The 13,679-nt window shown below is 42.7% G+C and overlaps 1 long non-coding RNA gene across 1 annotated transcript in view; it reads left to right on the top strand.

The window, feature by feature from the left end:
- LOC141278614 (uncharacterized) overlaps positions 1 to 13,679 on the top strand; it is a 42,760-nt gene that overhangs the window by 19,770 nt on the left and 9,311 nt on the right. The window contains exon 2 of the long non-coding RNA XR_012331604.1: positions 3,737 to 3,842. This is a non-coding gene — a long non-coding RNA (uncharacterized lncRNA). The remainder of the gene's footprint in view (positions 1 to 3,736; positions 3,843 to 13,679) is intronic.

The raw sequence follows: 13,679 nt of genomic DNA, 5'->3' as shown, positions 1-13,679 counted from the left end.
AAGATGCAGCAAATATCTAGAACAATCAATGTGATGCATCATATTAATAAACTGAAGAATAAAAATCATGTGGTCATCTCAATAGATGCGGAAAAAAGTTTTTGACAAAATTCAACGTCCATTTATGATAAAAAATCTCTAGAAAGTGGGCATAGAGGGAACACCAGTGTTGTCTGCCGGCTGGTGGGTGAGGCTTGTCCTGAGGCTAGAGCAGGCTCACTGGTGGGAGGGGTCAGGGATTGGGGTCCGGTGCCCGCCCACTGGTGGGTGGAGCTGGGTCCTGGGGTCTCTGGATGCAGGGCACTGGAGGTCCCGGGTCTAGTGCTTATGCACTGGGGGGTGGGACCAGGTTCTGGGCCCTCTAATGGGCAGGGTTGTGTCCAGGGACGTCTGTGAGTTCTCTCTTCTGGTGGGTGGGGCCGTGTCCCTGTCCAGTTAGTTACTTGGCCTGAGGTGTCACAGGTCTCACAGGCTGTTGGGCAGAGGTGGGGCTGGGTTCTGAGGCTAACGAGCTAGAGGGAGGATTCCAAAATGATACTTGCCAGCAGCAGTATCCATGTGGCAGAAAGAGCTCCCCCAAAACTGCTGCTGCCTGTGTCTGTGTCCACAGGGTGAGCTCCAGTTGCCTCCCGCCTCTCTGGGAGATTCTCTGAGATCAGCAGATGGGTCTGACCCAGGCTTCTTTCAAATTACTGCTTCTGCCCTGGATCCTGGAGTGTGAGCTTTTGTGTGTGCCCTTTAAGAGAGGAGTCTCCGTTTCCCCCAGCCCTCTGGGACTCCCGAAAGTAAGCCCCGCTGGCCTTCAAAGCTAAATGTTCTGGGGAGCCCGATATGGGGCTCAGACCCTTCACTTCTTTGGGGGGAACCTCTGCAATGTAATTATTCTCCTGTTTGTGGGTTACCCCCCTGGGAGTATGGGATTTGACTATACTGTGACCCTGCCCGTCCTCCCTGTCTTGCTGTGGTTATTTCTTTATATCTTTAGTTGTAGAAAATCTTTTCCAGTGGGCTCGAGTCTTTTTCACCAATGGTTGTTTTATAAATAGTTGTGATTTTGGTGTACCTGTGAGAGGAGGTGAGCTTGTGGTCTTTCTACCCACTATCTTGGCTGATCTCTGTTGGCACATTTAGTTTTAAAAGTTGGGATTCTCATACAGAAGTGTCCTGCAGATATGGTGGCCATATTTATTTCAAGTATTTCAAAAGATTCTCAATATTAAGTGTGCCAGCTCTTGTCTTTATAAGCTATAGACATATCACAACATGCCCAGGGTTTCGATTCCAATTTTTCTTTCCCTCTGATTGTTACTTGCAGAAGACAGTGGTGCAGATTCCTTCATAAGTCATGAGACCTGGGTTAGGAGACCATGGTGGCTGTGCTGAATGGGCTGTTGTATCCCAAATTTGCCTGACCACAGACTTACCTTAGGGGGCCTTTTAAACTTGCATATCCCCACACCCATTGCAGATTTGGGTTTAGAGATTTTTTTAAGTCCCCCCACTCCCGCTTCCTGTAAGTTTCATGATCAGGCAAGGTTGGAAAACACGGCCATAGATGAGGAGATCCTGGCAACTAGGGAGAAGATGGAGATCCTATATGACCAGTTTAATCAACAACAACAAAAAGAATTGAGGTATTGAAGTGCTTGAGCTCCCCGAGAAAGAAAATCTGGCGAAGTTGTAGAGGATCCAGGTGCAATTCTTAGAGGATGCCATGTCAACGGGAGGAGCAGAGGAGGGGAGAAGAGGGCCTCATGGAGTGACCACAGAGAAGACATAACTTCAGCACACCTGCCATCTCATTTCTATCTTTATATTTTATTTTTTTATAAGGTATATATATTTAAATTCAATAAATACAGCTAGATTATTCTCCAAAATGGTGGTACCAGTGATGTAGAAATGTTCCATCTTTACCAACACATGATATTAGCCATTTTTTTTTTTTGCCATTCTGATGTGATGGTATAAAGTAGTACCTCACTGTTGTAATTTACATTTATTTGATTTCTATGAGTTTGAGCATTTCTACATATACTTTAAAAAAAATTAAGTTCAGCTATGTCATTATTTTCTTTAAATTAATGATCACTACTATTATTTGGCCACTTCATTTATACTGGACACTGGGCTAAGCATTTTTGTTATTTTATCTTCTCAACTTTGCGAGGCGGTATTACCATTCCCGTGCAATAGATAAGTAAATGAAGGCTCAGAGAGGTTAGGTAGTTTGCACAAAGTCACCCAGCTGAAGCTTGGATGAACTGGACAGAAGCTAAGTCAGTCTGACCCCAAAGATGATAATTTTAAGCATTGCCCTGTATATACTGCACGATGTACCACTGCTACTTAGAGTGAACATTATTTTTTCTATCAAGCCTGTTCTTGTTTCCTTGGGACCAGAGAAGTTACCAATAATTGAGAGACCAGTAATTTTAATGTAGGATCTTTATGTTTGAGTGTTACTGAATGGCTGAGTGACTGCTGGCAAGTCAGATAAGGTCTCCATTCAGGAGTTTACCCAGCTGTAAGCCAATGAAGACAAGGCTAATCTCTGGAGACACTGAGGGAAGAAATTCTGCAAACCACTTTGGAAAAAAGATGCTCAATAAAGAATGCTATTAAACACACCAAACAGAGTTAAGTGATTTGGAAAGAAATGAAAACCCTTTACAGTTCAAGAGGAATAGATAGACATAAATAGTGCTATCGAAACATGTGTCAGGAGGGGAAGTAGTTAAAGAAACGGGGACTTGGGGAACCCTGGGATGGAACTCTGTGCTTAGGGTGTCCTTGACTGGCATTTATGGGACCATACATGCAAAGCAGGTGGTTATAGACCTGAAACTGGGTGGAAGGGGAAGGAGGAGATGAATTTTAAGACTGTTGTGCATCCCCAGCTCTACAAAAGCAAGAGCAAGGGACCGAGTGGGGTCAGAGGCTGATGACGAAGGGCACCACGAGAATACATCCATCAGGGATGCTTGAGTGCCAGGAATGTGCTCTGATGGAATCGAACCTTCCTCACATCCGTCTGTGGCAGGGGCTGAACCTCACCCTCTGAGGGGTGGGAGGCAGCTATGAGATGAGCTGCTGAAAATATAAGGGTTGCCCAATGTGTAATCATGTAGGCAAGAGCAAACTGTAGGGACTTAGAAAAAAACATAATCTTAAGAATCTGAAAAAGAATAGATACATGTATATATATATATATATATATATATATATATATATAACTGAATCACTTTGATGTACACCTGAAACTAACACAACACTGTTAATCAACTATACTCCATATAGTTAAAAAAAGTTTATTTGGAAAAATAAAATAAACAAACCAACAAAAAAGAAGATAATCTTCACAGAGACAGGTCCACAGGGGACAAAGGACAGAGGGGCCCACAGTAGCCTTGGCTCACAGAGGCATTTCTTCTCAGCCCCGTTATCCAGCCATCAGGGGAGGAAATGAATGGGCTTCTTACAGTCCTGGGGTTGGCCTGTCACTGTGGCTGCATTAGGAAAATTCCCCAGTTAGAGGACTCTGGTGTCTCCCAGGCTGAGAAATGAAAGATTCTTTTCAAAAGCAGATTATCAAAATTAGGTACATTTACCAATGTTCAAAACCATATGCAGTAAAGGTCACTGATTCAGTGTTAGACAGAGGCCTGGACTCAACCCAGGGTGGGGGGATGACTCACTCCTGGACTAAGTGTTTACTTTTCCTTGGGTGAGGCAGGCACTGGGCCGGACCTGAGGGTCCCCAGGAGAAAGGAAGATTCTCTGACTTCGCTTGGCTCACAGCCTGAAGGGACGAGCAGAGACTAAACCAACCACCTCATAAGGTAAGATTTGACCCAAGATGACCAAGATCAGGAGCATGGGCAAGGGTCCCCAGCTCACACTGGGGTGGGTGGAGGGCAAGGGGGTTCCACGTTTTGTGGAGGAGCGTGAGTCCCAGTGACCCCACCAGCTGGGCACCGCTGGGGAAATCCCTTATTGAGTCTCTCCCCTCCCTCCTGAGAAGGAAAGGTGATAAACTCTGGCTCCTGCTGGTCACATGCAGCAAGTGTGCTCTCCCCCCCGTCCATCAGTGACAGCATTTTCCAGAAGAGCTTTATTTGGTGATATAGGGTGGATGGCATCTCTGTATCAAGAGAAAGGAAAATATTTGTTTAAAGGCGATTTTTTTTTTTTTGCCCTCTTTTCCCAACATCTGGCCTCTTTTGGCTCTTATTTGCTAAGCAGTTGCAAAGGTTTCATAAAGGGGGAAAAGAAAGCTCCATCTCATTCTCATGGCAGGTCGGAGGGTCTAGGTATAGGCAGTCCTCACTTTGCTTGGTAGTGTGAGACCATAAAGATATAAGCCAAAGCTAGGCAAAGCAGCCTTGATAATCAAAGACAAAAATTACACAGGGAAAGGAAAGCGTCAATATTCCAGAAGGAAGTTTTGAGATATATTTAGCTAGGAAATCACAGCATAAAGTAAATCACTTACATTTAATTGGTCTGGCAGCCCCTTCATGTTTATTTCGCATATAAAAAGTCCTTTGTTATGGTGCATGGATGAGAAAAATCTGGGTCTTGGACTCAATGTGTGTGATTGCTGGAGGACCACCTCCGCTAAGAGAATAAGAGTTGGTTGAATTCCTTTTGTTGTAATTGGCGTACCTCAGTTGGTGATACTGTAATAGAGGCAGATGGTGAAGAGGTTCTTCTGCATTCAAGTAGCCCTTTGCATTAAGAAAGCTTGTCTGTCTGTAGAGGAGGAGAAGGGGAAAGAGAGAGCGAGATAGAGGGAGAGAGGGAAGGAGAGGGAGAGAGGGAGAGACAGAAAGAGAGGGAGAGAGGGAGAGAGAGAGAGGGAGAGAGGGAAAGAGAGAGAGGGAAGGAGAGGGAGAGTGAGAGAAGAAGGAGAAGATGATGTAGGAAGGGACAGGAACAAATGTGAAGGGAAATGTGGCGGTTCAGAGAGGGACACTTAGAGAGTGACCAGCTCCTTGGTGAGTTTGTTTTAGAAAAAGAACACATGTTGGCTAAAGACTGAAGGATTTCTGGGGTTGGCTGGATGGGTACTTCTCTTAGGACTTAAGATTTTCCATTCTTGGCCTGTTGTTTCTCCTAGATTCTGTTGGTTGCAGGAAGGATTGGTGATGCATTTAGCAGGAAGTTGGCACCTCCCTTAGGCCTGAAGGGGTAGGGAAGGAAAGGTGTACGTGGGGGAGAGAGACTCCTGAAGGGGTCGTGGCTACAGGCAGAGGAGTGCCGCCATTGCAGAAGGCACAGAAACCTCCGTGGCACTCAGGCTAAGAGAAAGCTGCGTTTTCAGTTGTATTTTGCTATACTTAAAAAAGAGTGTCTTGGGTCAGGTCCATAGTGGTAGTCACGTGGTTTTTAAGACATATGTAATTTATAAATCTGTTCTTGGTTTTAAAATAAACAAACAAGCAAATGTCTCAGCTCTTCTTTCTAGAAGCTCGTCACATTTTCCCTTTCTATAGATGGCTGCCTTGGACAACGACAAGCCATGGAAATCCTTAGGATATGTTTACGTTCTCAGGCTGCTTATATCTCACTATCATTTAGTGCAGGCTCTTCACAAACAGAAAAAAAATATTGATCTCTTCCTTCAAAGTCATACATTTTAATATAGTTTAGCATACCAAGTTGTCAGGGTTTGATCTCTTGGGTCATAGTTCAAACTCCTTCTAATCCTATTTTCCATATTTCTAAATTTCTTGGGCAGTTTCAAGCACAAGCCAATCAGTGTCAATAAAAAAATGTAACAGGGTTATACTCTGTGCAGAGCCTGATGGATTTTGGATGGTCTCTCTGATACCATGAAGGTGTTTGTTTTTGTTGTTTCACTAGGTATTTCTTATCCTTACCTCCTAAGAGGGTATAAGTGAGTACAAATTGTTCTAAGTCCTTGTTAGCTTTTGAGGTAAAGAGGTAACTCCATACCCAGAAGAAACTGAATGTATGTGGTGGATGGGGGCTGGGGGATGATTAATTTTATGTGTCAACTGGCTAGACTGTGGTGACCAGTGGTTTGGTTAAACCCTAATCTAGATGTTTCTGTGAATGCATTTTTTAGATATGATTAACATCTACAATCAGTTGATTTTAATAAACCATATTATCTTCCATAATGTGGATGGGCTTCACTCAATCATTTGAAGGCTTTAAGAGCAAAGACTGAGGTTCCCCAAAGGAGAAGCAATTCTGCCTCTAGGGCAATGTAGAAATTCTGCCTGAGTTTCCATCTGTCAGACTCAAGACTACAGCATAAATTCCTAACTGAATCTCCAGTCTGCCAGCTTGCCCTATGGATTTTGGACTTCCTAGTCTTTATTTTATTTTAATTAAAAAAGTTTTTTATTGGAGTCTAGTTGATTTACTAATGTTGTATTAGTTTCAGGTGTACAGCAAAGTGAATCAGTTATACATATTCAAATATCCACTCTTTTTTTTTTTAGAATCTTTTCCCATATAGGCCATTACAGAGTATTGAGTAGAGTTCCCTGTGCTATACAGTAGGTCCTTATTAGTTATCTATTTTATATATAGTAGTGTGTATATGTCAGTTCCAATCTCCCAATTGACTTCCTAGTCTTTATAGTCGTAAAAGCCAATTCCTTAAATGTCCTATTGGTTCTGTTTAAGCCAATTCCTTAAATACCCTATTGGTTCTGTTTCTCTGGAGAAATATGACTGATTCAAGGAGGGGAGGGATTCGGGGATCGAGGCCAACCATCAGAGAGATCTGTCTGTCCAGTGCCACAGTGCCAAGCATAACTGTCCTGAAGATGGTGTGGCTACTGCAGTCAGGCTTATGATGAGGGATGGAATCAAGGAGGTTTTCCCCATCAGACTCCTGGCAGGAAATAGACTGTGTACTACAGGGGTTCGTTGAAGAGACAATGTCAGAGGTCAAGGGGTAAAGGAATCAGCAAGGTGGTACACCCAAGGGTGAGCATCAGTGGGAATCTGTTAATTCCCTTTGGCTTAAACAGAGCAGGGGTAGGAATTGAGATCTATGGGAGATGCCTCCCTGATTCAGGTTGGGACCACAGGCAGAGAAATGCAGCCATTGGCAAAACTGAGGGTTGGCAGAGAGGGTGTAGAAGAAATAAGTGCCTGGTCTTTCCCTCCTCCAACCCCAATCTTCTGCCAAGGCTCCCATTGTCAGAACCCTACCAGAAGCCACAAGGTAGGGAAGCTCACTAGAAAAGTTCATAGGCCCAGCCTCCTGGGACACTGAACAAAAAAGAGAAGCCCAGAGAATGGGACATGGGGGTGAACAAAAAGAAAATAATCAGGTCGCATGGGAATCTATCTCTGCAGAACTCATAATAACCTATTCACGTTCAATAAATTATAAGCTCAATCTTATTAACTGAAGAAAAGAGAATAGGTTATCTTTGGGTGATACAGGTATTCTATTCAGCAAAGCAGTAGAGGGATGCCAATACATAACCTGTGATATGGGGAAGAGAACCCTTAGCCTCCCTGGGGCTAAGATGACCTTAATTCTCAGCCACTTGGGGCAGGGGCTCCTTGACTTAAATCCTGTCCTCCTTTCTCTTCTCCCACCCGTCACATAAATAACCAAGCCCCCGGTTCCTGCCCAGAGTCACAGAGCAGCACAGCATGAACAATTTCAGAGTTATGCCCTGGGATAGAGGTTTATCATCAATGGATCACCTCATTAATAACTACCCAGTTTTCTATGATAAGACAAGGGTTCAACCTCTAAAGTGAGCATTTGATTATCTGCCTATCCTTCCGAAGTAATAGCGTTCAAGGACATGGGAGTTATATAATGCTTCCCTTGACGTGTTTTAAAGCAGTAGAAATCGTGGCTCTTGAATTGAAATGTTTGTTTAATTTATACTGAACACTGTGCCCTTAGTGGAGTTTTTACAATCCTCTGCAATTTTATTGATTTTGTATTAAGGCCCAGCACACCATCTCTGTGCATATGAACAAGTTCTTGAGTCAGGAGATGTTGGGTACTTATTGAGGACTGAATGCTAGGAAATGTGCTAAATCCTGGTTATGTAGAGGTCAGAACAGTCCCTGTTTTCTGGGCTTACACAGATGGGCCAGGGAGACCAACATGCAAATGGTAGTAGCAGCGAGGTCAGAGCAGTGATAGAGGCATCCAGAGAGGAGAAGCATCATTCCTAACTGGAGACCTAGCAAGATGATGCAGAGGAGGAAACACTTCAAGATTCTAAGTCTTAAAGGAAGACTTAGAGTTAGCTCCATGGTTGCGGTTGGGGGGAACCCAGGGGAGTGGCATTCTTGGACGGAGAGGGTAACCAGCTTGGAAGAGCAGAGGGTTTGTGAGTGGGGTTGGGGGACTGATCAGTTGGATCTGGTACCAATGTTATAGTCTGGACCTTATCATGAGTTCAAGGAGGGATCCCAATGCCTTCCAAGGAGGGAAGAGGCATGATAGAATTTTAATTGTATGAAGAAAAAAATCCGTGTAGAGGTGTGTAGAGGTGGGTGGAGGCTGGGTTGGAAGGTGCTGGGGCAAGACTGAAGAACTTTTAGAACTAGGCTAATGAGGAGACTGTTACATCTGTTACACTGTTACATCAAATCCAGCAAGAAATGATAAAAGTCTGAACTAAAGCCATGGTTGGGGCCTGGGAGGAGAGATAGAGTATGAAGAGGTTTCTGAGATGTGATAACAGAACTTTGCCAGAAGCGTTCTGTTATCCAACTTGGTTGGCAACACAGATAATCACCAATACAAATGATGAAAGAGGAGAGCAGGCTTGTGTGTGGAGAAGAGGTCAGTTTGGTGGAGCAGCCTGTAGGGTGTCCAGTGGGGGTGTCTGGATGTGGGAGGACACAGACCTGCAGGTCAGGAGGAAGAGATGGAAAGGATTTAGTAGTTAAAACTAGCAGGGGGAAGAGGCCACTAGGAACAACTGCAGAGGATGAGAAAATAAGAGAATCAGAGATGAACCTACTATTCCCTGTACTTTTATGAATGTTTGAAATAACTCATCATTTAAAAAAAATTCAAATTAAGAAAAAAGAACAGATGGAGGAAGAGAGATCTTTCATGGATAAAGATGCAGCAACCACAGATCGGGGAGTTCATGAGTTCATGCAATCAGAATGCTGCAGGAATGGGAATTCCTGGCCACAGGAGATAGAGAAAAAGACAGACAGACAAGTTTCCATTGGATTTGGAAATTAACAGGGCATTGGCAACTCAGCCAAAGCAGTTTCAGGGGTAGCTGGTGGTGGCATGTAAGGAGGGGAGAAGAAGAGAGAAGCGTAAGCTATTCCTTCAAGAAATTGCACTGGGAAGGGAAGGCAAGAGAGAAGTGGCTAGAGAGGATCTTGGGGTCCAGATTCAGAGAATTGCCTCTCTCTTTTTTTAAGGCAGGCAGAGCTAGAACAAGTTATCAGGATGAGGGCAGAGTCAGGAGGAAGGGGGAGGTTCCAGACACTTGTGATGGTACACAGGAGAAGCTCTAGAGGAGGTGGAGACATCAGATTGGAAGCAGAGGTGAGAGTCAGAGGAGTAGAAGGTGTAAAGACAGAATCCCAGTTTCCCATTTCAGAGGCAGAGCTGGTCCCAGTGATGAAAGTCTCAGGTGAAAGAGCCTGGAGAAGCTCATGGATGGACACCTATGACCCCAACATAGGAACCCAAGTCTCCGGTGAGTGTAGGGGGTAAATGAGGGGAAGGTAGAAAACAGTGCAGAGGAAAGTGAGAGGGCAGTGTAGTCTGAAGAGCCCACACTCAAAATATTTAAAAGACTGACAGCAGGAGGCAAAGGCAAAGCCAGCCCCAGCTCCTGTCCGTTCAGACAGCCCTTCAGCGGGTGTGGAAGTGGGCACCAGCCAAGTCCAAGAGGCTCACAAGGGGTGCAGGTAGAACCAGGTTTCAGCTGAGAGTTGTTGAACCAGTTAAAGCAGGTTTTAGTCTGTGTTTACCTAAAGTTGAGGGTTTCAGAGGGTGCTGTAGAAACGGGAGAGAGTAGCATTAATCAAAAAGATAACAGAGGGAGAGACATCATTACAATTACCTGTTATGGGTCTCTTTTAAACTTATACTATCCCGGATAACCATTTAATTATTGCCAATAACTCTACTTGCGTTTTGTAATCCTCCTTTCTCACGAGGGTGATGGATGCCATTCTTATGGGCCTTACTCAACGTGTCAGGTCTCACTAGAAGGAAAGCATAGGAGCTTTGACAAGAGAAGTGTAAATGGCGTCATAACTTAGGACTTCACTAATTCTTTGCACCTATTGCCAATATTTGCCAACTGTTCATCTGAAATATCACCATAATAGTGTTCAAAATGCAGAGCTTACTATTAAAATGGGCCTTTTAAAATACCATGTGAGTTCAGTTAACACACAGTTAAAACAATCTTATTTTATTTATCTATACCTATAAATAAACATGTACGTTATATTATCATACTATAGTATACTATATAATGCTATGTGATATTGTATTTCACTTGTGAAGGTAAGGGTAGTATTCTAATAGTGAAGTTCATTACAGTCACAGTGCTTGATGTGTGTATGGTTACATATCTGTACCTATACCTATCAATTTGTACCTCTACATCTGCAGTTTTTATGTTAGGAGGAAGGAAACACCCTAAAAAGTATATTAAAATCTTCTGAGGTAACATCTTCAGAACTACCGAAGCTAAATTATTTTGAACTCTGTAATTTTAAAATGGAAGTTTGGGTAAAAGTTTGTTTGCAAATTGTTGAATGCAATCACTCAGCCAGAATTTTTACTTGAATTATAAGACTATGTTGCTGTGCAAAGATCTTGAAAGACCAAGAAATGACATAAAATTTATGATATAATTTTCTAAAAGACCAGCCATCGCTTCTTTAAGAAATGCTATCTTCATTTGTAACACTCAGGATACCCTGAAATTTATAATACAAATAAGATTTCTGTGGTATTGAGTCCGCAACCCACACATAACAGCCCAGTATATCTTCATTAACAAGAAACATTTCTATTGATTTCATTTTGCGATGTTTCATATTACATATAACAAATATGTATGGTCACCTAAATGAATTATTACAATCCAATTTGCAATGATTGCATAGGGTTATTGTATTATCTCTAGGATGCTTTAGTCTCTGGGTGTCAAAACTGTTTTTATTTAATGGAATAACATGGAAAAGTTAATCAGACTAGGTTAACCTCTGTGGAACTGAAGGTCACATGCATTTACTCTCAGCTGGAAATGGAGGAGCTTTCAGTCTTGGACTGGGGGTGGGCAAAGGTGGAAGAGAGAAAGCCAGGAGGGATTTAATGCCTGTGTTCCTCTAGCCTCACTAGTATCATTTGGCTTATGGGGCATTTCAATAACTGGATTTTTGATTTAAAAATTTCCTGCAAGGAAAATAAAATGAAACAGGCAATACAAACATAATAAAAAATCAATACTGCTGTTAACATTTCTGTTGTATCTTATTGAACGACTGAACTTCAGGCACATTCAGCTCTGCATACACCTGCAGCTGCTCAGAGTTTCTGATCAGGGCTGGGGTGAAGAGGACCTGCAAAGAAAGAGTCTTATTTTCAAAATTATATTTCCAAGATAAATGGTACTTCTTATAATGTAAGTCCTTTCACTTCCAGGCCAGGAACACAGAGGTAGAGAAACTTCCCTTTCATTTCAACATCTTTTACTGGATGAGCACACAGAAGATACCAAGACTAGTGTTCACTGAACATATCAAAACTTGTTTCTTCACATGGTGCTTTCCCTTTCAGAGCAGTTCCTGTGAGGTTAGGCTTTTGCCGCCGTGAATGTGTGTGATATTTTTGTCTTGCTATATAGGTACTTGCTTGCCCTTACAGGACCCGGATGCAGAGGTGGGTGGCTGTAAAGACATTCGATTAAAGGCTAAGGGGAAAGCATTGCCCATGAATTAAATCCTCTACCGTTTCAAAGACCCTTTAAACTTCTGATCAAGATGGTTGACCGAGATAATTGGGAAAGTTCCCCTTCTATTCCAAAAATAACAAAGACAAAATCCAGAGGTGAGCTCAAAAGCTGGGAAGGGAGATCTCCAGATGCCAGAAACAAGAAGCCAGAGTTGGAGGAGAAGGAGGGCCGGGGACTGTGGATGGAGTGTCTCCCAGGGGTCTGGGTTGTAACAATGCACTGTCAGGGAGTTCAGGCGTCAAGATCCCTGGATGCAGGAGGAGAGACTGAACTCCCAGTGATAAGGACTGCCCATCAATGAAATAGGGATTAAAACTCCACCCACCAGCCCCAGATGTGGGCTTTATGCTCTGGACCTTGGGTAGCAAGAGTTACTTGAGGGAAATCAGAAAGCACAGGCTTGCACAGTATGAGTGTGAGACTAAATGTACACAGCCAGATCTCAAGCCAAAAAATACCACTGAAAACAAGTCTAGCACAACATGAATGTAAAAACCAGCTTGGGACTCCATAGAGTCTGCAGGAGCCAAAGTCAGCCTGTCCCCCTAAGGTGACCTCCATAACCCAGGGCACACAGGTGGAATTCTCACAAGGGCCTCATATACAAGAGCCAAGCTTACATCTCACACACCATGCAAGCTTGTATGTTCTCATTTCCCACAAGTAACTAAAAAATTACAAAACCCACAGTGACATTCACCCCTTGAGAGAGGGTCAACAGATGCAACAAATGGGAGAATTCACTAAGAACTGCAGATAAGAGTAATGTCCAAAGAATTTGAAAATAGGCATGATTTAGATGATCAAGGTGAAAAGCACAAATAGATTTTGTAATGCAAGATGAAAAGCAGTTGGGTTTGAGAAAGAAACAAAGATTGCTAATGCAAGTGAAGAAAGAAATCATTTTGAAGTTAAGGCTGAAAAAATAAAATGCTCAAAATACAGCTCAAAGAGACAAAGAGATGGTACAAATATGAAACAGAAATTGAGACAATGAACACAAAACAGGAAGCTCCAAAATATAGCTGAGTTCCAGAAAGAAATTAGAGATAGAATGAAGGAGAGATAATAGTCAAAGACATACTGGTGGAGAATTTTCCATAATGAAAAATCTTTAACCAGTTTGCAGTAGAACCCTGAATCTTGAAGAGGATACATAACATGGTCCAAACCTAACTCCTTGGAATTAAATTACAGAATATGTAAGATGATATAAAAATCTTTAAAACGCATACCTGTGCCTTCCCTGGTGGTCCAGTGGTTAAGACTCTGCCCTCCCAATGCAGGGGGCTCGGGTTCGATCCCTGGTCAGGGAACTAGATCCCGCATGCCACAGCTAAGACCCAGCACAGCCAAATAATTAATTAATTAATTAAAATTAAATTAAATAAAACGTGTACATGAAAAGGAGCTGCAATCAAACTGACAGCAGACTTTTGATTGGCAACAAGACATGTCAGAAGATGATCAAATACTATTTTCTAAATGCTACGAGAAAGTAACTATCAACTTCATATCTATACTCAGTTAAATGATGATTCAAAAGGAGGGAAGCTTTTTTCAGCAGCCATGAGCCTGGGATGCTGGCAGGGCTGCTGTCAAGTGTTATCATCATCATTTCCCTGTTTTCATTACCCTCAGAACTCTCTCAATATAATTGTTTCACTCCCTGATATGAGTAAAGGTAAAATAAATACATTTACAGACATACAA

Source organism: Tursiops truncatus, chromosome 4 (genome assembly GCF_011762595.2).
Source record: "Tursiops truncatus isolate mTurTru1 chromosome 4, mTurTru1.mat.Y, whole genome shotgun sequence".
Classification (NCBI taxonomy): Eukaryota; Metazoa; Chordata; class Mammalia; order Artiodactyla; family Delphinidae; genus Tursiops; species Tursiops truncatus.
This window is presented reverse-complemented; position numbering and strand designations above follow the sequence as displayed.